The sequence below is a fragment of the Aythya marila genome (assembly GCF_965140915.1).
Source record: "Aythya marila genome assembly, chromosome: 2".
Lineage (NCBI taxonomy): Eukaryota > Metazoa > Chordata > Aves > Anseriformes > Anatidae > Aythya > Aythya marila.
The window spans coordinates 32377592-32403263 of NC_139043.1; the positions used below are offsets into that span (position 1 = coordinate 32377592).

Here is a 25672-nt window from a genome sequence, read left to right on the forward strand (position 1 = left end):
ATCTAGCACTCCAAAGTCACTAGCTCTTACTGAATTCTGTGGCCAAAATGATCCCGAACCTGAGACATTAAGCATGGGTGAGTAATGTAATAATGCTCTGTACAGTGATGTGCAGTGTAACATTGCTATATATAAATCAGCTTCCGTGAGGCAACGCAAAATGGTTTCCTAATGCAGTGCTGTGAATAATTTTCTTCAGTATATACAATTTTTTCAGTATATCTCAAGAAATACCATATTAACATTTGATTAGTTATTAGATATTGATCCCCCTTGCTAATCACAAATTCCCTGGGAAAAGCCTGGAGAAGTCTATGAGATTTAAAGGCATTTAACATGCTGCACAAATGAACTTCAGCTCAGAGGGAATTTGTCCATCAGTCCCTCTGCCTTTTGTTTCAGGTGAGTTCACTGGAGTTGGTATTTACCTTAGGAAGAGCAAGGAAGTGACAAAGGAAGAGACACTTTTTTTTTTTTTTTTTTTCAATTAAACTAAGCAATGTACAGGTCCTCTTGAATATCAAACATAAAAGAATAGGTGAAGAGCTAGACTGACTCTTTACAATGGCGTGCCGTGGAAATTCAGTATGCAGAAGCCAGTGCAAGGGCCTTCTGAACATACTCACACAGGTGTTAATTTACAACTGGGTTGGAAAGGGAACATCCCTGTGACCGCACATAAGATGTATTGAGATTTTGCAGTTTTTAAGCTTAATGCAGTGTCTGCATTAGAGAAGAAAGGGCTGTAGTGTCCTGTAAGCATGTTTGAGTATGACTTAATGGTGCATTATGAGTTTTAGTAAAATGTGTGTGAAAAAGCCCTTTGAAAAAGGTTTACTCATCATTTATTTATTTTTCTGAAGTATGGATACTGGTCAGAGGCATTATTTCATGAGCATAAGTGGTAGGCAGATGAGCTTCCAAATGATACAATGGAGTTATTTTTAGAGAAGCATGGATAGTTATCTGAATATAACTGCTGAAAATGCATGCTAAATGTCCCTTAAGCATCCATGATGCTCCAGCATGATACTCTGGCAAACATGTGTGCACACAAGATATTCTGGCATAGCAGCTTCAAAAACTTTCATATCAATTGCAATAAGATTCATATTTTCCTCTCAGAATAGACTGAATTTCACCCAACAACAAAGAAAAAGTGTTTGATATTAAAATCAAAGCTAATTTTCATTCATGAATGAATTAATGAACTCTTCACAACTTTTAGACACAAATCACAGTACATTTTTTAATATAAGAGGCTGCACATCCATAAGTTAAACATGTGTGTGAGAAAAAAAAAAAAAAAAAAAGTCATTTACAGTAGGTGCCTCTTGTTTAAATTAAGGGAAACGCCAAGATAGACCTAGATAATGATCATGCACCTGAGGGATGAATAAAACCTTTTGTATAGAGCCAAAGGAATTTATTATTTCCCCCAAACAAAATTCTCCACGTTCCACCATACCTTTTTAGAGCATAACATGCTATATGTGGTATGTTGAAAAATGAAGTCTATAAAAAATAAATCATTTAAAGTCCAAAGAGAAACATTCATGTTAAAGTCTACAAATAGATATTCATGATTTTTTAGAATAATAGGTTTGTAAGAATTATAAATTATGCCAAAAGGAGTAAATGTAAAGTTTTATCTGTAAATATTCTTTCTTTATAAAATCTTTAGCTTTGAACTAGTTTTTATCTTAATACACACTGGATTTTCTGACTTGTGATGACCCAATATAAACTTTACAGTTTCAAATTAGGAAGAGATTAATATCAAAGGAGAGGAGTTAGGTCCTTAGTTAATAACCTTTCACTATTAAAGATAGAGAGACGCAATATTCTTGGTAAGAAGTTACATTTTCCCTTCAGAGTACAGTAACAGATAAAAAAAAAAAAAAAAAAAAAAAGTATTAACCAGTCAGCATTTCCAAGTAACAAAATAAAAGGCATTGGATGAAGATAACAACTACTACAGCCTTGGAGTAACAATATAGCAGGCAACTGAAAAAAAGAAAAAAATTATCTACTAAATCTATTCATTCTGAGATGTGTAAATTATAAAGTTTTCAACCACTATTTTAATTTTTCCCTGTATTGATGTACAACCTGATTTACAAAGCAGTTGCCCAGTTGCCATTTCTGACTACTTAATAAAAACATCAGCAAAAAAATAGTCCTACATATTTTTACAGATGATTTTAATGAATGGGTCTGATGTGCAAGTCAAGATTTCTTGCAGTGATATGACCCTCAGTTTGTCTAGTAGAGAGTAGTATGGAAAAAAGCCAACTGAGATAAATGATAATTGCAGAGCTAGAATATATCTCACTTGCCTAATTTATCTCCAGTCCCATTAAGCAACTAAATCACTAAAGGTCTTTTTCCCCTGGGGGAAAAAAAAAAAAAAAAAAAAAAAAAGATTGGAAGGGGGGGAGTTGAATCTTTCTTCTCTTTCCACAATTTTCAAATCACTTTTCCCAAGTAAACCTTTTTCTCCAGCTGCCTTTTTAATTCCTTCTTTGCTGATTTTTTGAGGAAAAAGGTATTCACTAAACAAATTAATTAACTTTTGCCCAGGTAAGATTTTGGTACAATGTGGAACTGAGAATAAGCATAAAATAAAACACTTGTTTCAACCCCATCTTTGAGGATTTTGCAGGCACATTGGATTGTCTCTTTTTATCCTTTATTCCAATCATTTTGCTAAACAAAACACTGTCATTTCAAAAGATGCTTGTACACCTTTTGTACCTATTTGTACATAATGTGTACATATTTATACATACACAACTTGAAACATATACTCAGTCTATGTGCATAAATGTAGTAATGGACTTTATAATGTATTAAGAAGAAAATGGACTTCAAAGATTTGAGATGACTGGTGGCATAATGTGAGAACTTTCTGCTGCCAGGAAGCTCTTGGGACTTTGATGCCAGCTATAGTCCTAATACCTCAGTAAGAAAAGGCAAGCATTATAGACAATACCTTTTATTAGACTACCTAGCACAGATGGAAACAATAAGAATATTTCTGAATGAAAAACCCCCTTGCCCTGAAGATCTTCCCCCCAAGGCAGACTGTGTCTGAAAATATTTCTTTTTCCAAATATACTTTTTTCCAAATATATTTTTTTTTTTCTGATAAAGATATTATCTCCACTAACAAACTCCACCTTGCCCATGTCCTTAGGGCTATTATGACTGTGCAAGCAAAGCAAAGAAAGCAAAGCACATGGCTGGTCCTCCTGGCCCAAGGTCTTGCACAGTAATAGGTGTCAAAGCAGAGTAATAGCTCCTGCTCAGGAACTTCTCTAACTTCTCATAGAGCCTGGCTTACATCATCTGGGATATTCAAGCAGCCTATGTCAGATTTTACTTTGTTACCCCTGATTTAGGACTCTTAACCGAAATCATGGGGGAAAAAAGTTTGTTATTGTCATGTGCTCCTTTGGTACCACAGCTTCCTCCATGTTGCATGGTTACGCTGATTCCCCAAGCAGTGCGGTGAAGGTGCAGCAGCAGGAGCTCTCTCATGCACAGCTCTCGTATCCAGAGTAACTACTGATGTCTTTGGAATCCCTTTGTTTAGATCCAGGACTATAAAGGTGCTTTAATTTTACTGTAGACTATGATCAACTAAGAGGAAAACAGGCCTTAGTTCTAACTAACCTAATATTTCCTTTTTATTATTAGAATATTATTATTTTTAATAAAGTAACAGATAAAATATAAACACAATATATTACATATTGTAAAAATGTAGCTGCATAAAATCCACTTTTTTCTGGTGCAGTAAAAATTGTATTGACAATAAAATATAAGAAATATTATGGGCAAAGAAATAAAGGCAATTAAGAGGTTTTATATTTAGAATAGTAAAGAGATGCTTAAAGAATCTACTCTTCCATCTTGTCCTTCTGATGCTTAGGTGGAACATCTGATATATTATGCGTTTTATTTTATAGTTAATTTTTACAACCTCTACTAAAATGTACTGTATTATCATGCCATTTGAATTCTGTGAAGTGTACCGGTCTGAAAAAGAGCTGCTGTGTCTGATCATAAATTTGCAAGTTGTTAGATCCTGAAAGAGCACTGCTTTTAAATTTAGTCCTGCTGACTGTAGAAGTTCTCCCTGTAACATTATCCTGAGATGACGTACTTTCTCATTGCTTTATAGAGCAACCCTTAGAATAATGCCTGCATTTAAGTCGCTGATAAAGTTTTGCTGTTCAAGTAAATATTGTACACAATTGCTCATTAAATGGCAACCATTCTGTAAGAAAATAACCTAAGTAGAGAAATGTCAGCCAATACTTAAGATTTTTTCAGGGTATTTATCTTCTTGAAGCTCTACATTTTTAAGGGCTCTAGTGATTTACTGGAGTTTTCCTGTTGTTTTACTCTCTTATTCCAAAGATGCTATTTGACACCAGAGTGTAAAATAAGATCAGCAATTAGCAGTAGGAAAAGATACCACTGCAGGCATTTAAAAAGTAAATCATACCTGTCTGCTATGATGCCAAATTCATGATGCAAATTTGATCCAGTGTCCAGAATATAATTATCTAAGCTGATTTGCCACTTCTAAATATTTTATTCAGTTATAAGTAGTTTATTTAGTTTAGATTGTGTTAACATCACACAATCTGTCCGATTAATGACAACAGAGGAAATAATTAATGCTCTAAACATCAAAAGGAAATATGTCACCTTAAGTAGTAGAAATTAATGTGTAAAAAGGGTTGCTGACTTACATGCAGACTACAAGTCTTATTTCAAGGAATTTCTTCTCATGGCATGAACTGGTGCTTCTCAGAGTATAAGCAAGAGCAACCAGATGAAATATGGGTGTCTATCCTGTTGGTTTCTGCTTTGCCCGTAAGCATGAATAAAAGTCACTTCATGAAATTTGTCTTCAATGACCAATGTTTTTAGAGTCTTCACGATTGCACTGTACATTGGAATGTGGAATCTTTTCAGTTTCCTGCTACATTTGGTGTATAGTATATATGTTAGAAACAAAACAAAGGAAAATGCTAGAACTGCACATCACTGAATTCAAATGTAAAAATGATCTGGGTCTAAGCTTAGTACTTCAGCTATGTTTCAGAACAGTTTTCCTGTGTGTCAGACTCACTCTTTCTAAAATATTCTATGTGGCTAATCAGAGTATTTCATGTACTGCAGGATATATATATATCTTGAGAGCATTTAATTTCTAAATGAATCCCCAAATAATTTTATGACTGTCTACTGCACAGTACCTTGAATTGACTGTGTGTTTTTAGGATAGTGTAACTGTAAAGTCTTTGGGGAGGGACTGTACACTCTTCTGATTTTCAAACCTCTAGTATGAAAGGCTTTCCTGACACTTGATTCTCTGAAAAAGGATCCTGACTGGTCTAACTAGGCTAATACAAGTGTTGTTAAAGGAAGGTTGGGAAAAAAAAAAAAAAAAGAAAAAGAAGAGGCCATGCAAATTGACAGCTGACTAAATAGAATAGTAGTTTTGATTTGGTAGCTGTTTAAACACGGTTCAGGTCTCTAAAAATAGCACTGCAGGTTTTCATGATGCCATCTATAATTTCTTCTCTTCACAAGAGAAGTCTTTTTGACTCAACCATCAGCATAAGAATCTATCGTCTTGGAAAGTCTGTCACTAACTGCTTCAGAGTGCAGATCCAGTAGACATTGTCCATTACTTGCCTTGTACAGGCTTTGATTCTTGTCATATATCTGTGTAAATACATGAAAAATTAACTCATCAACCCATCAGAAAACTTAATCAACCAAACAAGTGAATGGATTTCTGTCAGGCTTTCAAGTTTAATCAGCATATGGAAGGACCAGTGTGTGCCAGAATTAGTGGAAGGGAGACAGAGACAGTTGAGGAAGGGAGAGATACCTTTTGGTGGCAGAAAGATGTTAAATTAACTCAGTTGCCACATTTGTCTTCTCATCTGAATTCTTCTGGGTTCAGAGATTTGATTTTCATTAACATAATTTAGTTATCTTTACAGTACTGGAGATGATAAGATAGTTATCCAGCAAGACAGATTTTGAGTTGTTGACTCTTAGCTAAAAGCTTTGGAGGTGGAGGTAGAGCAATGATCATTCATAAAGTTTTTCATGTTGGATTCTCTTAATTACTATCAGAAATGTTTCTTTTCCTTCTTTTGCGTCTTGGAAACTACAGGATACCCAGTGACTGAGAGCAGGAAGACATAGCATCAAGCTAGCTTTCCAGTTGCTCACTTTGGAGAGCAAGTATGGATTTTTTTTTCTAGGGTGTTTTTTTGAATGCTAATTGAATGATTACTTGCTACAATACAATGGCATCAAAATATATGGCAAGTTCATTGGTGACATACACTCAGTCATGAGTATTTTCATTGGATTTTTGGGGGAGAAGCAAATCATTTTGACTTTTTTTTTCCTCCTACCCCATAACATTGGTTGGCATAGCATTTCATATGGCTTGGGCATGGCCACTACGTTGCCCAGCATCATGAGTCAGTTTATGTTGCATTTACTCTTTCATTTATGCTCCTAAAGTTTAACCTTGCACTTCCAATTTCACAGAATACTTTGCTGGTAGCTCCAGGATTAGGTACGTTATTGAAATGTGTACTACATTTACACTGATAAATATCAAATTTAGAAAATTCCAGGATCCTGCTCTGTGTAAAGGAGAAAAAAATAGCTTCGGTAGAAATTGAGCAGAAATGAGAATTCATTGTATAAAGTTAGTCTCTCTGGGACATACAATAATAAAGGGAAAGGTGAAGACATAAGAGGGTAAGACTTTTTATTTGGTAGATTTCCATTTGAAGAAGGTATTAATGCTTGAAAAAAATACATTAAAAATATGAAAATGCTGAATTGACAATTTTAACATTGGATTGAAGAATCTGTCCTCACATGCCATCAAGTATTGATGTGTGAATTTCATTGGAGTGTGAATTTCAACCAAAAGAAACAAAATTGGATCAGTGAACATGTGACCTCCTTTGCTGCAGCCAGAGAAATCATCTTCAGACTTTGGGGCACTCATCACACATAACAGTGTGACCAGCAGGGCTAGGGAGGTGATCGTCCCCCTGTACTTGGCTCTGGTGAGGCCACACCTCGAGTACTGTGTTCAGTTTTGGACCCCTCGCTACAAGAAGGACATCGAGGTGCTTGAGCGAGTCCAGAGAAGGGTGACGAAGCTGGTGAGGGGCCTGGAGAACAAGTCCTACGAGGAGCGGCTGAGGGAGCTGGGCTTGTTCAGCCTGGAGAAAAGGAGGCTCAGGGGTGACCTTATTGCTCTTTACAGATACCTTAAAGGAGGCTGTAGCGAGGTGGGGGTTGGTCTATTCTCCCACGTGCCTGGTGACAGGACGAGGGGGAATGGGCTGAAGTTGCGCCAGGGGAGTTTTAGGTTGGATGTTAGGAAGAACTTCTTTACCGAAAGGGTTGTTAGACATTGGAACAGGCTGCCCAGGGAAGTGGTGGAGTCACCATCCCTGGAAGTCTTTAAAAGACGTTTAGATGTAGAGCTTAGGGATATGGTTTAGTGGGGACTGTTAGCGTTAGGTCAGAGGTTGGACTCAATGATCTTGAGGTCTCTTCCAACCTAGAAATTCTGTGATTCTGTGATCTCTAACTGAACAGGTAAGGTATTCAGATCAATCTGTAGGATTCACAAGTTTAAGCACTTATTTTGATATTGCTCAGTGTTTTCAGTCACTGTCTGTTAACTAGTGTGCCTTCCAGAAGGGACTGCCTAAGCATAAACTGAGAGCAATTAGAAATATTAATAAGTGCTGATTTGCCCTGCTGTTTCACTTTCTTTCTGTAAATCAGCCAGGAGAAATTTCTATTTTCCATTCCCACTCCTGCCTTACAAACAGAAGTGTCTGCTGGCTAGTTAACTAACTAGTGCAAATGAAAAAACACCTGTATACTATGTTCCAGATATACAGTGCCAATCCATCTGCAGAATGCATCCGGTGCCAGTTTCTTGATTTAGGGCAGGTACTGGGAACAAGGTGGAGGAAGGATAGATTACAATGCAAAAAAAAAAAAAAAAAAGAGCATCCACACAACCATTAGGAATTATTTTTCCCTTTCAGTCATCTCCCCTTATCTCTTCACCTACCTATTGCTATTTTTTTCTTTTATGTTACAATAGTGACACTGGCTAGTGGCAATCACTGATATGAGGAGTTTTAAACAGGTAAAATTGGTGTCACCTTTTTTCAGTTTTGAAATTTAAACTTATGAAATCTCTTCCCTTATTAAAAAGGAAAGGTTGTAATTTCATAGAAAAAAGAAAAGGAAAAAGGAATTGTTGTTGTTTTTATTTATTTATTTATTTTGCTTAGGCAGTATTAAACTTGTTAAGTTGCAATTTAAATACAGCAAATTAAATCTAAGATTTTAGGGCCATTTTGAAACTAATGGAGCTTGACTCAGTGTTCAGCAGCTTGCGTGTGCTTTTCACAGGATTGGGTCCTGAGAGAAAATTGTTGAAAGACATCTCCAACTGTGGATTTCTCCATAACAAAGTGTCTGATCTTTTATAGCATCGTTGCATTGGGAATTAGGCTTGTCTTTGGGAATTTGTAAAGCTTTAGTAGGAGAGCATGATTTATGTCTTAGAATTTAACTATTCTCTGTAATAAATAGAAATGTGCCACAAGTATTTTCTTGGTTGCGCCATGGGAAAATTTTTAACATATTGTTCACAGCTTCAGAATGCCATAAAAGAAGACATGTAATTTGCAGACCGGACTATCCTTTGTGATTTCTAACCAATATATTTGATTAATATCTTTCAAAAGAGACACCAGCCAAAATGTTTACATCTCATTAGGCAGAGAAGAAGGGAGCACACACAATTTTGATTATGAGCTTGGATGGTTCATTTCTTTGGGCTTCACATCCCTACTACTTAAGGCAGACTGTAACTTTAAGATGTTATCTCTTGCCTACACAAATAAACAGCCAGTTATGCTTTTTATGGTGGGTAGTTCTCAAACCAACAGGGGATTAGAAGATATTAGCTTGAGTTTGTGGTTCCCTGCTGAACTATCTTGAGGTCCATGGATTCCTGTCCTGAATATTTCACAGAGCAAACACCTCTTATCTAGGGTGATATTCTCACACTGGCCTCTTGGCCATGGACTTCAAAAGCTAATCACAGGGAGGGCTAGAGAGGCAATAACCCTTAATATAACAGTCTCTCCTGATAGGGACAGGCAGGGTAAAGGTAAGGCGTCTCTGAAGTTTGCTCTTGTGTGTTTAGCCCCATGGGGTGATAAGGGGCCATCTGTTTTTTTGGTCTGCAAACTCATCTTTTTCACAGTATCACAGTGTCAAGTACACTCGGGCCTGACTGATATCAGCACCAGCAATTCTTCACTGATCTGAAGAGATTTTCTTGGTATTTTAAGCTTTGATTACAGGCAATTGTCTTAGTTGCTATTGTGTTGTTGTTTTTAATCAAGCAAACCCATAAAATGAAGTATAAAAAGTGAATGTCAAAGTACTTGAAGAAAAGGCTTGAAGAAAAGAAATGATATATATGAAAAAAAAAAATAAAAAGATAATTAATTGTGGGTAAAGGGACATGAATGCTTGACCATGTGATTAAACTTGAAACATCAGTCCATGGCAATAGTTGTATGAAGTTGTATATTATGCAGTACCTCAAAGGATGCTTGCATCCTAACAAGTAGAATATCAGTGATGCAAATTGTTAAATACAACTCAGAGTTAGTTTTGTTGTAGACCTCTTAGGATATGGTTCCTTCATATGTTTAAGCTTTTCCTGTTAGCGGTTTCTTTATCAAGTGAAAGCTGAGATTCCATTGCAATCTCCTGATTCTAATGGCTTTAATGCAAACATTTAGTACAATGAAATATATAACAAAATGCTGCTAGTTGCCAACATCGGTACATTAAAAAGCACTAATTTCATCCACTCCACCCATCTGATTAAGAGTTACTAAAATAGTTAATGTTTACAGACCTTGCATTGTAAGTATCAATAGGGTACAAAAGTACAAGCTAAAAAATCTTCAAATGCATATGCAAATGAGAAATCTGTTATTTAAATCATTTAGGTACTTCCTGAAGTTTTGTAGAATTAACTTGGAATGAAAAAGAAATATTTCTGTTGTAAGTCCATTTCAAATACATTTAGTAGTAATTTCTTTACTTCAAAATCCTTTTTTTCCCTATCATTGATTATGACTCACACACAGTAAATTGGATCAAGGGACAGATCTCTGGCCCACTTTTGTAAGTTTGTAAGAGGAAACTAAAAATAAGTATGTATCCAGAACAAAAAATATTACTATTTAATCAAAAATCAGTTACTTCCTGTTTTCTGTTTATGGTAGTAATTGTTGACATGAATTAAATATTTCTGATTTGTTTGATCCACAGCCTTTTTATGTCCTTTCTTTAGATTCTGTTTTGTAAAAGAAAAGGCTGGTTCTCTAATTATATTTTTGTTTTGTTTTGTTTTTGTTTTTGTTTTTTCAGTATCTGACAGTGCACCCATTTAGGTGTAATTTGGTTGTGAGAGCTAGTCTCTAAATCTGCTTTCCACCTACTTAAAACGGATTAACAATCTCTCAAAATAAATAAATAAATAAATAAATAAATAAATAAATAAATAAATAAATAAAAGCACCCAAACTGTGGTCCATAGTAATAAATGTATCCTTCAGTAAAATTCCTGTGTTTTAAAAGTACTAAGTTCAAACTCATTTTCCTTATTTGATTGCGTATATCAGAGATTAATTCAGTTATTGGGTTGTAAGAAAAGGTGAGCACTTGCATGTATTGCCTCATAATTTAAGTTTTATTTAATCATTGTAGTTTAAGCATATTGTGTATATTCTTCTGCATCTTTTTCTTCTTATGAAGCAGTGGTCAAGGTTTGTGAAGAATACCTTTTTTTTCAGAATATTTTTTATGCTGCCAAAATAAATGCTCAATTTAAAAAAAAAAAAAAAAGAAAAAATAAATAATATTTTATGAATATATTATAAATATAAAATTCTCATATTAATTCCTTTCTGATTTTTTTAATGAAACCCAAAAGCATAGCTATTTCTTTTTGTCAAAAATTGGATCATTTGTACAAAAACCTTGGAAAAAATGAGCATTAGTATCTTTTGTTCCTTGCAGATTTTTTTTTTCAAAAAAAAAAAGTTACTGACTTCTAGCAAATAAAATCCAACTATTATTTTTATCTATTTTATTTCTAAATAGTAGAATGTAGTCTCCTTTATTTTCAGTTGAAATTTATGGTTCACTCCAAGTAAGGAATCACTTTTATACTTTCTAGACTGGAGGAAAAGCTTTGCCTTGAAATCATGTTTGAACATGACTGCTCTGTATACTAAATAAATTTAGCAGGAATCATCTGTAAACAGCTTTAGAACAGTAGCATCTTTATCCCTACTCTTTCAAGGCATCTTAGCATAAAAGTAGAGCTGATAAAGCAAAATGTAGTATTGTTGAAACTTCAGAAGCTAACATGAACAAGTTATAAGTAATTTTCATCCAAACAAACACTCAAATAAATAACCTTCTTAATCCTTCATCAAGCCCTGGGAAAAAGAGTAAATAAAATCTGTTGATCAAGTGATAAGATGTTATTCCAAAACTTGTAATTTAATTAGCAGATATGCTACATCAAAGGAGTTATCCAAGAAGTTGTGATGTTTATATGACCTTGTGAAAAAAACTTTATTTTTCTAATGGTTTCAACTGCATCAACTGTAGCTTTGTAGAGAATAAATGAAGACAGTACATATGTACTGACCTGTATAATTTTTTCGTTTGACCCTTTTTGGGTGTATACATTCCCACACACAGTGCTCACTTCTGGGAATTTCCCAGCATACCTTTTGAGGGAAAACATAGAGGTCACAAAAGTTGAACAGAATTACTAAGCCAAGATCTTGAAGGGATGTGGAAAAAAGTATTAGATCTAAAATGGTTTAATCCACAATGAGTTTCAGTCCTTCAACTTCACTGAGCATCACTGTTTTTTTTTTTGGTTTTGTCGTTTTTTCTTTTTTTTTTTTTTTTTTTTTTTTTTTTTTATGTTTGTTTGTTTGTTTTGTTTTGTTTTGTTTTCCAAATAATTTGAAATTTGAAAAATTATCAGTGTTGGCACTACTTTTTTATAATGTCTTAGGTTATTGATGGTGAATATAGAAGATTAATTTAAAAAATTGCTTAAGGAGGTCTGTGTCGTTTTAATTGCTTGAGTAAAACAAAATGCCAAACAGGATGTCTTTGTCCCCTTTGAACTTGAGGCATCACATAGACATGAAGCTACTGAATTCTCTGATTAGTTATGTGGTGCTGGACTCCCAGTGGCACTTAATGAAGATAAGTTTTTATGTAGTGCTTTTAAAAAAGAACGGGAAATTAGATCTGCCTGATCAAATTTAGTACTTTATCACAGATATAGTAAAGTTGGGAAATGGAGAAAAAACAAGGAAGGGAAGGAAAGGGAAGGGAAACATAAGAGAAATTTTAGAACATAAAATGAATATTTTTCTATTCAGAGCAAATATTTCAGTGAGAGTTTCCTGATTGTAAACTATCTTTTATGGTTAAAAAAAAAAAAAAAAAAAAAAAAGGAAAAGTAAGAAAAATCTTGCTAATTTTCAATCTTGGTATAAAATTATATTTTCCTATCATTATAATCCATGAAAATTTTATAACTGATTTCAAAGAAACTAAGGATCTTATACCAAGGAGACCTATAGCATAATTGCTTTACCCAGACAGCCATACAGCATGATGTACACAGAGCATCAGAACTTCTCACACCTAAGACCAATATTTTTAACAGCATGCTCTTTATTTGGCTGACTACTGACTACTAGAGTTTATTGAGACTGTGAAATATATATCAAAGATTACATCGTGAGTAAGCTGTTGGTTTTATTTTCTTCAAAATCTGGCCATCCCTCGTCATCTTGACGGAAATACGTAATTTAGTCCATTGGATAATACTGTCCCTTTGTCTTTTACAGTCAAAAAGGTTCATAGGAAAGGCCTGCTACTAAGGAATATTCTGCAATCTTCATTTTATTACTATTTTGTCATTATGTTACTGAACTGCACCTTCCACGTTAGTTTCAGATCAATAAATTGTACCACTTGCTACCTTTGTGAGGCTGATATGTGCAGATTTCATTCTGGAGCATATCAGTAGAGTTTTAATTTTCATTTACTTCAATTTCTGCCTCTAAAGCATTCCTCTTTTTCAAATGTCTCCTTTTTGAAGCACTATAGCTATTTATAGTGGCACTGTTTAAAGATAAATCAACCCTGAATCTGAAAGTAAAGTCTTGAGAGCAGCAAATTCATTCATGATGATATGAGGAGGACATTTTCCTGTGTTTCAGCCTGGGAAATTCCAGATGTGAGGATGGCAAGGCTGGCTGTCAGTCTTCCTAGCTGGAGCCATTATTTTTGGCTGTCAGTCTTCCTAGCTGGAGCCATTATTTTGACCAGGTGGTGTTACTTCTAAATGACTTGGACAAACGGCCAAATTCCTCTTTTTTTTTTTTTTTTTTTTTTCTTTCCCTGGGATATCTAAAAGCCACCCTGGCAAACACATACCATTTACCAAGTTTTTATCATGTTCTTAGCAGAGAAGTGCCAGTATACTCAAGGGAAAAGGAGAAAAGGACAGTGGAATAAAAACACATTAGGAGAGAGGGAGGTAAGTACAAAGCAGAATTTCAAAGAGCGGATGATGTGTGTCTTAGCCAAAGAAAGCAAGGTGCAAAGTGGGTTGATAGGACAACAAATACTTTGAGTCAGAAGGAGAACTGTAGTCTGAGGAATTATTACTGGGAGTAATGGAACACATTTTGAATAGAAGTCCTCTGTCTGCATGTAATCATTTTCAAAGTTTATGAATCTGGAAATATTCTAAAAGGTATTCATGGAAGAATAGCCTTGCAAGCTAAAATAATTATTACTATGACATGCTAATGTGACTTCTTCCACGTTACAAGTAGAACAACCAGAATTTCTATGTCATTTCCATAATTTCTGTATAAAAATACTTATGAACCATGAATGATTATTATAAATATGTTTATAATGCACTATTATGTATAACATATTTTATTAAATAATTTTCTAGTGATTACACAGTACACTAATAATGCATTATTATATTAATATTATAACTTGTTCAAATTAAAGAAATATGTCTTTGAATGCAGAATTTTGTAAACTACAATATAAGGTTAAAGCCATAAACAGCTTGAAGCTGTGACAGAGGTGATTCAGTCTGGATATCAGGAAGTTCTTTACTGAGAAGGTGGTTGGGCACTAGAGCAGGCTCCCCAGAAAAGTGGCTATGGCACCAAGTCTGGTGGAGTTCAAGAAGCATTTGGACAACACTCTCCGACATGTGGTCTGATTTTTGAGTGGTCCTTTGGGGACCCAGGAGTTGGACTCTATGATCCTTATGGGTTCCTTCCAACTTGGAATATTCTATGATTTTATGATTCTACAAAATCTCTAGTATGAGTAATTTTTAATTAGGTATTAAATGAGGAATTGTCTACTTAATTTAAAAGCATTTTTTTCTAACTTCATCGTTATCTGAGGAGCTTCTCATTCAGCACACTGTTCACAATACCTTTCATACATGAAAATAAGTTTTACTTGCCTTGATGTAAAGAGTCTTTCAGAACCATAAATGAAAACTAAGTTTAGCTTATACATCTTACTAAGTCTCGATTTGTCTGTGACTGTCAATACAGAGAAGTGTTTAATTCTGAAAAGCTGTTCAACCTTTCTAAAAGTTGGTGCAACAGATCTTCCTGGGAAGATTCCCCTCTGCCCACTAAGCAGTAGTTAGCCTAGTAGACTAGCAGAGGCAAGACAGCTATTTTTTCTTTGGATAAAGGCAGGAGACAAGGATGCTGGTGAGTGCTGAAGTCAAAGGTCTTTACCAATAGTATATTCTTCAAAATGTATGAAGGTCATGTATTAAAAATGAAATTAAATGAATTCATAATCAAGCATTCTATTAACACAAACTGAGTTGCTAAAATTGATAGTGAAATTTAATTAAAATAAGATAAACTGCAGAGCCCTCTATTTTCAGTCAAAAATTTACACTCTTAATATTGTATTTTAAGAGAGGTATTACGGAACTAAGACATTCAGAAGTGTCTTTACCATAAGTTTACCAGTACACTTCACTGGGAAAAACTATTTTGACATATATCCAGGGTGTCAGTTCTGCTTGTAGGGCATCCTAATGATTCTCTGATTTTGCATGAGCCCATGAACAAGGCCTTACACAAAACAGACTTCTCACATGCAACTCAATCATTGTTTCACTCTTAATGAGTAGTATTTTAGAAGGGATGTAGATATGAAGCATGTGGATGTGGGATGGTGAAGGTAAAGGAAGAGATACCATGGCACCTCCATGAGGAGGTTCCCAATAAATCCTGGATATGCAGCTGTTAACCTTCCTGCAATATGTCAGACAAAGTCCAGCTCCCTTGTCAGCCCCTGCTTCTCCAGCCCCCTCAGCTATCATAAACACCCTGCACCCTTCTACACACACACACACTGGTATTGAGCACATGTATGTATTTGGCTGACAATTAAGAATTATGCTTTTTATGTTCTACTTCAAACATCTGGACACTTTCAGGCCTTGGCCTGTCTAGAAATTACTTTCAACATGTTTCAAAGGTAGCATGCAATTAAAACTGGTCTCAGCAGCACATGATGCCAGTACCTTTAGATGACACTAATGTGTACTAAAATATTCCAGTGAGTGGAAGAACCTGAGGAGAAAATGTTTAAAGTCAGTTGTGGTGTTTTTGCTGTTGCTTCAGAAATTTAGTCTTTGAGTTGAAAGGCAGAAAATAACAGCAAAAAGATAGTCACAGGATAAATAAATATGGCATTGGGTTGTATTCATTACAACACATCAGACAACAAATGAACAACGACAACTATCAGCTTTCATGAATTGCCTTAGAAAATGCCAGTGTTGTGTAACTTGACCAAAAGAATCATGTATACCACTGCACATGCTCAACACAGAAGGGGGAGACCAGTAAGCACTAGCAGAATAAAACTGCTTCATGGGGAAGCCATGTTTATTTGGAATATTTATTGCTTTTATTCAGAAATCTCAGTTTAGCATATCACTGTGTATTTTCTACCCCTTCAGTTTTCAGAAAAATTCCAATAAACTCATTTTTGCTACAGAAAGGGACCAAAATTAGAAAACACTCTTCAGAGACTTAGGAGGATAGGAAAGAGAAAAGAAAGGTCAGCGTAGAAGAAAAAGGTTGGATGAATGTCAGAGCAAAGCTTTGTATGAAAGATTATTGCGAATACAGCTTTTTTTAAACAAACATTAAAAAAACAATATATAAATCAAGAGCACAAAAGCCTGGTTTTATGATTTTTTTTTTTTTAGTGCTGTTTAATTTCTTTATATCTTTTTCACCATTGTTAAAAATGCAGCCAAAACTTCAAAGGCAAGCTGCATGTGTTCTAAATCAGGACTTCAGTCCTGATGTATGACAGCACAAAAATTAAAACTAAATAAATGTGCTGTCTAAACTCCCATATTTCTCAAAAAAAAAAAAAAAAAAAAAAAAAAAAAGCTTTAAAGCCTTAAAAAAATTAGAATTATTGCTTGATCTTACTTTACCAACCATAATGTTTTCAGCAGAGTAAATGACAAAATATTACATTAAAAAGAGAGAAAGAAAAAAGAGTTTTGTCTGAATATATCTGAACACCTGTATTTGGCTGTCCTGCAGTTTTGTCAGATGCAAGGGGAAAATGAAACTTTACAGTGATTTGTCTGATAGTGAATATGGACTGCATAAATTCTCAGCTTATCCACTGTTTTCTGGAAGGCTCTGCAACAGTCAGAATAAATCAATGAAAACAAAGCAGTATGTTTGTGCAGGAAAGAATAATATTCTTGGTTTAGCTCATAAAGACAGTTGAAGAGCAGGCAGATTCTCATGAAAAAAAATGTGCAAAAATTTTACTCTTCTCTGTTCAAATTACGAACTTTCTAAAAGGTCAAGTTATAATTCCATTTTGTATTACTGCCATTGGACCTGATTTTGCTGTTTTCTGTCCTTAAGTGAAATGGCATGTCTGACTCCAAAGGTGTCTGGCCAGAGTACACCAGTTAAATCTGCCTGCAAAAAAAATTGCCAGACTGGGGCCTTTGTGGCGTCCCTTTTCCTCTGGCATTTACTTTTACAATGGCCATTTGCTGTTCTTCTACTAAGTTGTTTTGATTGACTCATTTGTTTTATCAGGTTGCAAAAGGGGCAAGTGGCCCAAGTGAATAGGAATGCAAATGCTTTTCTTTTTAGTAAACATTTATTTGTCTTTTAAAACTCATTCATTCCATCCCTGCTCCTGTTCCTTTTTATTTCCAATTTAGAAATAGTCACAGGCTCTGATTTATATTCTTATTGAAGTCTGAATAGTGGCATTTCTTTGCAAAGATTTCTGGATATTGGTGTGATCAAGAGAACTAGTTATTTACTACTTGTCACTTTATCTTAACTGTTATATATAAAGGTTCAAAAAATATCATTCTGTTGTATATAAAGGTTCAATTTCACAATAAGATAGCAGACACTCTAGGATAAATTTTTTGAGCATTATCCATAAGAAATGGATAATTATGGGTAGGAAGTCAGAGTAAGCAGTGTGCAGACAGTCTCTAAATTAAATGTAACATTTTACAAAGGCTAATATATATTTCTGAACAGTTTTATGAAGATGAATCAGGGCTGTACTATTTGATCATTTTATTTTATTATTATAGTTTTTTATATAATGAATACTTCAGACCTATGAATACTTCAGTTCTTATAATGCATATAAGACTGGCTATACTTTTATATCATACAAGGACAGGGTGAACCTTCCAGTGAGTTTGAGACATTCTGTGTCCTTTTGAAAGGTCTTAGTGTACTGTCCTAACTTAAGCACCTAGCCTTGCTCTTTTAATTAAAAGCACAGATTCCTTAGACAGCCAGTGGAGCCTCTGGAAGCTGACTCAGAGTACCAGTGCTCTCCAAAAGTGGGTGGCCAAAAAAACTTCATATCCTAAGAGAGATTTGAAGAATATCTTAGAGTTAATTGCAGATCTTTGGATATTTGCTATGTGCTAACATTGTAACTCCCACATATGCACTTCAGAAGTTACCAGAATTCATTTTGGAGACAGTTACTTTGACATTTTTAGTGTGCACTGTTGATAATATAGGTAACTTTTTTTTTTTCTTTTTTTTTCTTTCTTTTTTTTCTTTTTTTTTTTTCTTTCTAAATTACCAAAATTTAGAAATTTTGGTAATTTCTACAATAAAGTCTTTACAAGTTTTAATCAAGCAAAAAGATTTTTCACTGTTTTGGTATAGATGTCACCAAGAACATAGTTATAGAAGCAATAAGTGTGCTCTGTGCATTGAACATTAATATATGACCTGAAATTTTGTTTATAGTAAAAGGAAATATAAAGAGTTTGGATAATTACAGAAGGAGAAAATAGAAGGTACATTTATGTTACCTGTGTTTTTTTTCCCGTGCCTTTTTCTTCAAGAAGTTCTCAGAATTTTTTATTTGCAACAGTCCTCTGATAACTAGCTATGGAACACCCTCAGGCTGGCAAAGTGTCATTACCTTTTCCTATTATGTTCTCTCCTGTCCAATGAACTGCTAATATATGTGTTTTCTCTTTTTCTCATTTCATTCCTAATTAAGATATCAGTGGCGTGTGAAAATGCACAGATGAAAAATTTGAATCTGGATCCACTGAAAGAAGCATCAATAGAGGCTCTTTCCAGAACAAGTTTACCAGTTTGGCTCAAACTTTCAGCCATCTGTAGGATGAATGAGTTTCTCAGTTTAGGCTCAGCTGAAAATGTTTACACACTTTTTCTTTGAAACAGTAAATCTAAAGATTGCATATAAAAACCATGCACAAAGGAACATTATTTGGGTTATAAGGTCAATTGGTCTAAGTTAGGCCAAGTGAGATTTACGATTGCTTGCACAATAGAACCCTTTTGCATATGCTTTAAGATAGAGTTATTAATTAAGTGAACATCTACTATTCTGGACCTTTGCCTTTTTCAGTATAGAGTGACAGATTCAGAAAGTAACCACAACACAGCAACAAATGCTAACTAATTTCAAAGTTTCTGTCTAAATCTAAAAAAACAAAGGAAATAAATGTTCCTCTACCTCTTTTGTGTATACTTTTTTTTTTTTTTTTTTTTTTCTGTTAGCCTCTTTTCTATAATGAAAAACAAGTTTGAAGAACATGAGCACTGTTCTTAAAAGTAGTTGATGCAAAAATGGCACTGGGGAATGTCACTAGATTTTAAATAAAATCTAATCTGATTTTTTTTTAAATAATCTTTTAATTTTTTATTTATTTTTTTTTTCTGATAATCCAATATGTAAAATCAGCTATCAAATCAAAGGTCATTCGTTACCATTTACACAATGCAACTGCCTGCAAAAAGCCACAGACAGAAATTCAGACAGAGCTCGGATCCAAATATTAAATTATATGCACAGTATAGGGTGCCACAGAACAGATAATAGTCACCTTGAAACACATTTCTCCAGAGCATTTCCAGACACAGTAAGGATGCAGGAAGGTCCACTGTAGCATGTACAAGAAGTAAAAATATCCTGGTCTTAAGGGGTCACAAGGTCTGGTCCTGCCCGCTTCTCGGACAATCAAAACAGGATAGAATGAAAAACAAACATTTGTTTGCTTGTTTTGTTTTTACATCCTCCTCTGCCTGCCACCACTTACACCTGTATGAGCCCTTCTAGTTGCACATTCAGGAAGTATGGGCTTCATACCTCCTCAATAAGGAGGCAACATCCAGGAATGTGGAACTGTATAGATTTTAGTACTAAAGAAGTGTGTTTTTTTAGTAGCTACCACCAGTAGAAGTCATCCTCAATTTGGAAATGTGTTCTTCCTTTGCCTACCAGCAAGTACTTGACCCCAACCATGTTTTCTATTTGGAGCTGAGAACAAGTCCTAGTGTTATAATAAATATGTAACTTTCAGATTATTAATTTCACAATGGGTATGTGGGAAAGGAAACAAAAGCTTTTTGTTTGTAATAATCATTAAAAAGCCTTCCAGGCTGTTTTTTGAGCTGTTCCAAGCTGGGCTAGGTATATGCTGGCACTTAGCATCTTGAGACAGCCATGCATATAGAAGGGGCAAAAGCTACCCTTTCCCCTTCCTCTAAAGATTTGTATGTATAAAAAGGTCACTTTTGGTGACTCACTGGAATAAGACATAGTCTGGAGAGACATGAAAGGAGTTTAAAGATTAGAAAGAACAACTGCTACTGACTCTTTGAGTCCAGATGATACCAAATGCTTGTGTATTCATAATGAAATCTGTTCTGACTGATAAAATGTGGATCTCCAAGTATATGTTTGAACTTTAGTGTGAATTTTATTCACAAATTCTAAATTTATTTTACTGTGATTAGAAGAAGAGAAATGTTTACCTTTCGTAAAATTTTGCTCACGATTCAAGAAGTATAAATTCATTGTAGCCATGAGATTAGTTCAGATTTTTTTCTCTGAGACCATGTAACAGTATGTCTCAATATAGGGCAAATGATGTGATAATTCCCAGACAGACTATCTTCTTATCAAATACCTGCTTATTTTAATGTGTCTTCACCTTGTTTGCTCAGGGTGTTATCAGTACCACTTTTGCCTACACATATAAAGCTGTCACATGGAATACTGAATATTTGCACATGGAATTACTGAATATTGTCACATGAATATTTGCAATTCAGTGCCAGCTGCCTATGTTTAGACCTTGGCTAAGTTGGCAGCTGGTCACTGAGCAATCCAGAGTTCACTGCAGACAAAATCTGAATCATTTCCATGTTAATATAACTGTGGGACTGTCTCATCTTCCTCTGTGTACAAAGGATGTGAAAGTATATCCCTGGAGTATCCCTGGAGAAGAATTCAGAAATGCTGTATGTTATCTGCAGAAATAAGTGCATAAACTTCCTTTGTTCTGTTTAATTTCTGACCATTACTGATGGTTATTAGAAAATCTAATTCCTCAACACTGTTCAATTGCATATTCATATTAATTTTTGTTCTCGTTCATCCATTCAGACAACCAGTAATTTCCTTCCTATGCCTACATTTTCTTTTAGTCTCAAAAATGTACTTATCTTATTTGATAAGTTATTTTCATTGACCCAACAAAGTCTATGATTATTTTCCCAACTCTCCCATGTCTCTCTTTTTTTTTTTTTTTTTTTTTGTCTTTCTTTCTATTATATGATTACTGTGAATTAACTAATTCAATCTAACATAGCATCCAGCTATAAAAATTAGGTAAGAACAGTGGAAAGATGATAGAAACTTGATTCATTACCACTTCTTTTATGAAATGAAATCAGCAGTTTGGCCAAAGCTGAGAATGACTAAAAAGTGCATCCTTTTCTGCTGGAGTGATGACTGCATGCCCTGGTGAGTGGAGCATTTCTGAATTTGAATTTTTCCTTGTAGAGCTTCTTTATTTATCTGTAGAGAGACAATTAAACACCTTTGCTGTTAGATGTTTGTAAGTGGCTTTGCTATGATGTTTGTATAATTTTTCCCAAGCTTTTGGCTGCTGTGATTCTTCAACTTTGTCAGAAGGAAGAATAAATGCAATCCTGATGTTTGGTGTAAGTTGTTTGCTAAGTTTCGGGTGCTGCAAGGGGGTTTTGGGTTCTGACAGCAGGTTATTTTACTTGTAGCATTTAAAACTCTGCGGGGAGAAACAGTAGCTATTCTTGTAGTAGATTTTCAGTGTCTCCATTTAGAAAAGCCAATATACTGTTTTCTCTTGAAGAAGAAATTGCCGATGTTGCTCAAGAAACAGTCTCTTAACACTGAGTGAATGATTTTTGCCCTATTTTGAACTTCCCTCTTTTAAGAAGAATGACTAAGATGACTTTGGTAATGCAGCTGCAACAACATCTGGAGTCCTCAAATTACCTTGACATTAGCTGGCTGGGTTTATGTCAGAATATAGCACAGAAATGTCATTGTTTGTCTTGATGTGTCTGTTGTTCAATGAAGATTATGTCTGCCAGCTTCCCTTGATACTGCTTTCATGCTATGGTAACAGGAGAAATAGTGGCCATTTGCTTATCTATAGATCCTACAGAATCAGGTTATTCCTGAGTGACTCTGCTCTTCACTCTGCACAAACCCAGAAAGTAGTACTCCCTGACGGCTCAGCTGCCTGAAAGTAGTTTTCACTCAATGCTTGAAGTTTACTGAAGAAAAGGTAGAAAACCACTGTGTGAAGAAGTCCATGAGAGTTTCTGGTTGGTTCTCATGCAGTAATTTGTAGTTTAGCGTTCAGCTGCAGAAGCTCACAGAAGGGCTTTTTCTGGGAAGCATATTTCAGAAGACTGAAAAGGCATCGATGGGATATTCTAAAGAAAGATTTTACTCTCACATGTGTATGCAGTGGGAACATGTTCTGAGGAAACTGAGGCCAAGCCTATTCCAATCAACATTGTATCAGAACACAGTTTTAACATGTATCATGTAACACATGTATTCACATGTATTCATGTAACACATGAATCCCTCTTGTTCATTCAGCAACTGAATCTGGCCCTATTGCTTACAAAATGGGAAAAAAATAAAATAAAATAAAATAAATTCAACATCTTTGCTCTAATGCTTTAAAAATTCTACATATCTGTGATGAGGATGAATCACATATTTCATTCTGGGAAACAGCAAATAAAAATATTTTCTGCATATTTTCACCTCCTGTGCATCAGAATGGAGTGACATCAGCTCTGCCTCCACTTGAGGCCCATATAATTCCGTGCCACTTTGTGTGTGTGTGTGTGTGTGTGTGTGTGTGTGTGTGTGTGTGTGTGTGTGTGTGTGTGCTCCCAGCAGCTTAGGGTTTATGGTTCTTGCAAAGTCTGCTGTCTAATAACATGTATGACTAAGCTCTGATATGACTTCTCCATTCAGAAAGGAGGCTATGTGGAGCTACCTGTGTCATTCTAATGTTAGCTGCAGTTTCTTTTAGTCTGAGGGGTTTTACCTGCCATTTCAAGGCATCTTTGTGTCCTTTTATTAGTATGAAAAGAGACAAAGGGGCTGTTGTATGGGTTGAAATCACATTCTTTATTTTTATGTGTTTTTGTAATAGAACAGCATAATAGAAAGTTGCTCAATGTATTTTATTTGGAAATTGCAATTAATCAGAAGACTGTAAAGAGTCAGACCCCAAACCTAGTTTTAATTCCATTTCCTTTAGTGAGTTTTACACATTACCTTTTCAATAAGTGGTGACAGGCAGTGCATTTCTTGGTGATTATAGCATGTGTCAGGTGGGGTTAACAGGCACAAGGCCAGAGGGAAAGTAACTACTCAAGATGTACAGTAATCCCTTAGAAATGCACGACCTTATTTCCTCCTGATATTATAAAATGATGTTTATTAAACAATGTGATCCAAATCCTGAGGGACGTTAGACCTCTGATAGTAATATTGAGTTCACCAGGAGACGTGATGCCAAATTGGTCAGGAAGTCTAGTATTTACCTCAAGTCTTTCCATGTACAAGAACCCATCCCTGATACGTTTATTGTATCTATGTCCCTCATCTTGCAAAGATGAATGATTCACATCTGGAGGCCGAGTCCTTAGATTATGGCATATGCTGATTAACACTGGCTAAGCAACTTAACCTTAATTTAATGTGCTGTGTTGATGTGGCAGGGTCAGTAAATGACTGCAAATAAAGTGAGAGCCTTAATTTTTAGATTCAGAGAAGCTGTGTATGTTGGAAAGATTGTTTAATCCATGCTGCTTTTCTTGGCAGAATTTTGTAGACCATCTTCAGAAAATGGCAGTCAGTTCTCAGCTTCTGAGTGATGAGCTTTAAATCAGATCCTTTGTGTTAGTCTCTTGGGTCAATTCAAAATTAACTGACTTGGCTTTTTATCAGTTAAAAAAATAAAAATCTGGATCTTCCCATCACATTGTTGGTCATAACTCTGTGCCCATATTTCAGCTATACTCATTTGTAAGAGAAGAAGCTTTGCCCTATGTATTTTTAAAATATTTCAAGTTATAGGCAGTAGCATTATAATAACCTTCTCCAGATTTAATCAAGCTTATTGATTTAATAGTAGTCAATAGTAGTATTTGATTTTCATTCAATCGTGAATGAAATAGATTTCTCATACTTGGAATTATTTATTTATTTATTATCAGATGTTTTGTTTTTTCGCCAACTTCTTGCTGAGTCTGAAGTCAGATTTGGAGATATAATCATCTGTAAGTTGTAACATCAGATGCATATTTTGTGTATCAGTTTAAGTCAAGCACTTGACCAGATTTGGAGGAACCTATAATGGCATCAATGCTACCACTTGCACTACCACTTGGCAAATTTGACAGTATGTGGGCCAGATTTTAAGATGATAATTATCAATCTGATTAGGCTATACACACAGAATCCCATTTGAGACATTTCTAAAGTCTTTTCAGAAAAAATAAAGTAAAAAAAAAAAGAAACAAAACCCACACAGAATGGAACCTCCACCCTTCAGACGCAGCAACAGCCTGATTCAGAGATGTGAATCTGAGTTTCTGACATGCTACCTTGTTGTCTGCAGTTCTGCATTTTCCCTCTTGGCTTCAGCTTTCTTATGCAGAACAGCTATGTGTTCCTGGAAAAAACATTGAAAAACTCAGTGGGATGGATAATCTTGCTTCCTGTCCAGCTTTACAGAGAAGGGGATTTGCTATGTGGGAAGCAAAACGAAAAAGAGGGAGGATGGCAGAAGAGGGGAGAAGTTATTACTTGGGCCAGGTGTGAGACAGGACAGAGATTAAGAGAATATGAGGAAACCAAGAAGAAAGGAAGTCATGGAGCATGGTCTTACTTAGTAAGAACAGGCCTAAAAACATCTAACTGGTTTTGGGAATGTCCAAAAATCTCCTGCTTTCAACTCTGGCAGTTGAAATTTGTGGTTGAATTTTTTCCCTCTGAATCCACATGACAGCACTACAATAGCTCTAAAAACATGGTCATTATTTTGTACACTACTGTGACCTTTCCTGGAGGATTCTGAATCCCTGTTACTTGATAATACAAAACACAAAAGAAATCCTGTACTTTTTTTTTTTTTTTTTTTTTTTTTTTTTTTGTATAAATGAGCTGGGAAAAGAGTTTAGGGGAAGCTTCTTCCTCCATGTGTTTTCTCTGAAGAACACTTTGTCAGATGGGTAGTGCTGCTGTTGTATGTATGGTGGAGGTATACAAATGCCTTTTTCCTGGATGACTGAGCAAATGCAATGGACTATGTGACCCACTTGGATACCTGGGTGCCCAGACCATCCTACTCAGCATTGGCAAGATAACCCTACCCTCTAATGAGACAAATTTGCATTATTTGGCTTTTGAAGAGACATTCTATGCATCCTTGAGTAAGTATATAATAGAGATTTAATAAGTTATGTTCAGTGTAGCAGCTCAAGAACAGCTAATTATGAAAAACATATTACTG

General features: G+C 35.1%; 1 protein-coding gene across 1 annotated transcript in view; it reads left to right on the forward strand.

Moving 5' to 3' along the window:
• The window catches only part of HDAC9 (histone deacetylase 9), a gene marked incomplete at its 3' end in the record, with an annotated part of 402701 nt that overhangs the window by 345686 nt on the left and 31343 nt on the right, over nt 1-25672 (forward strand).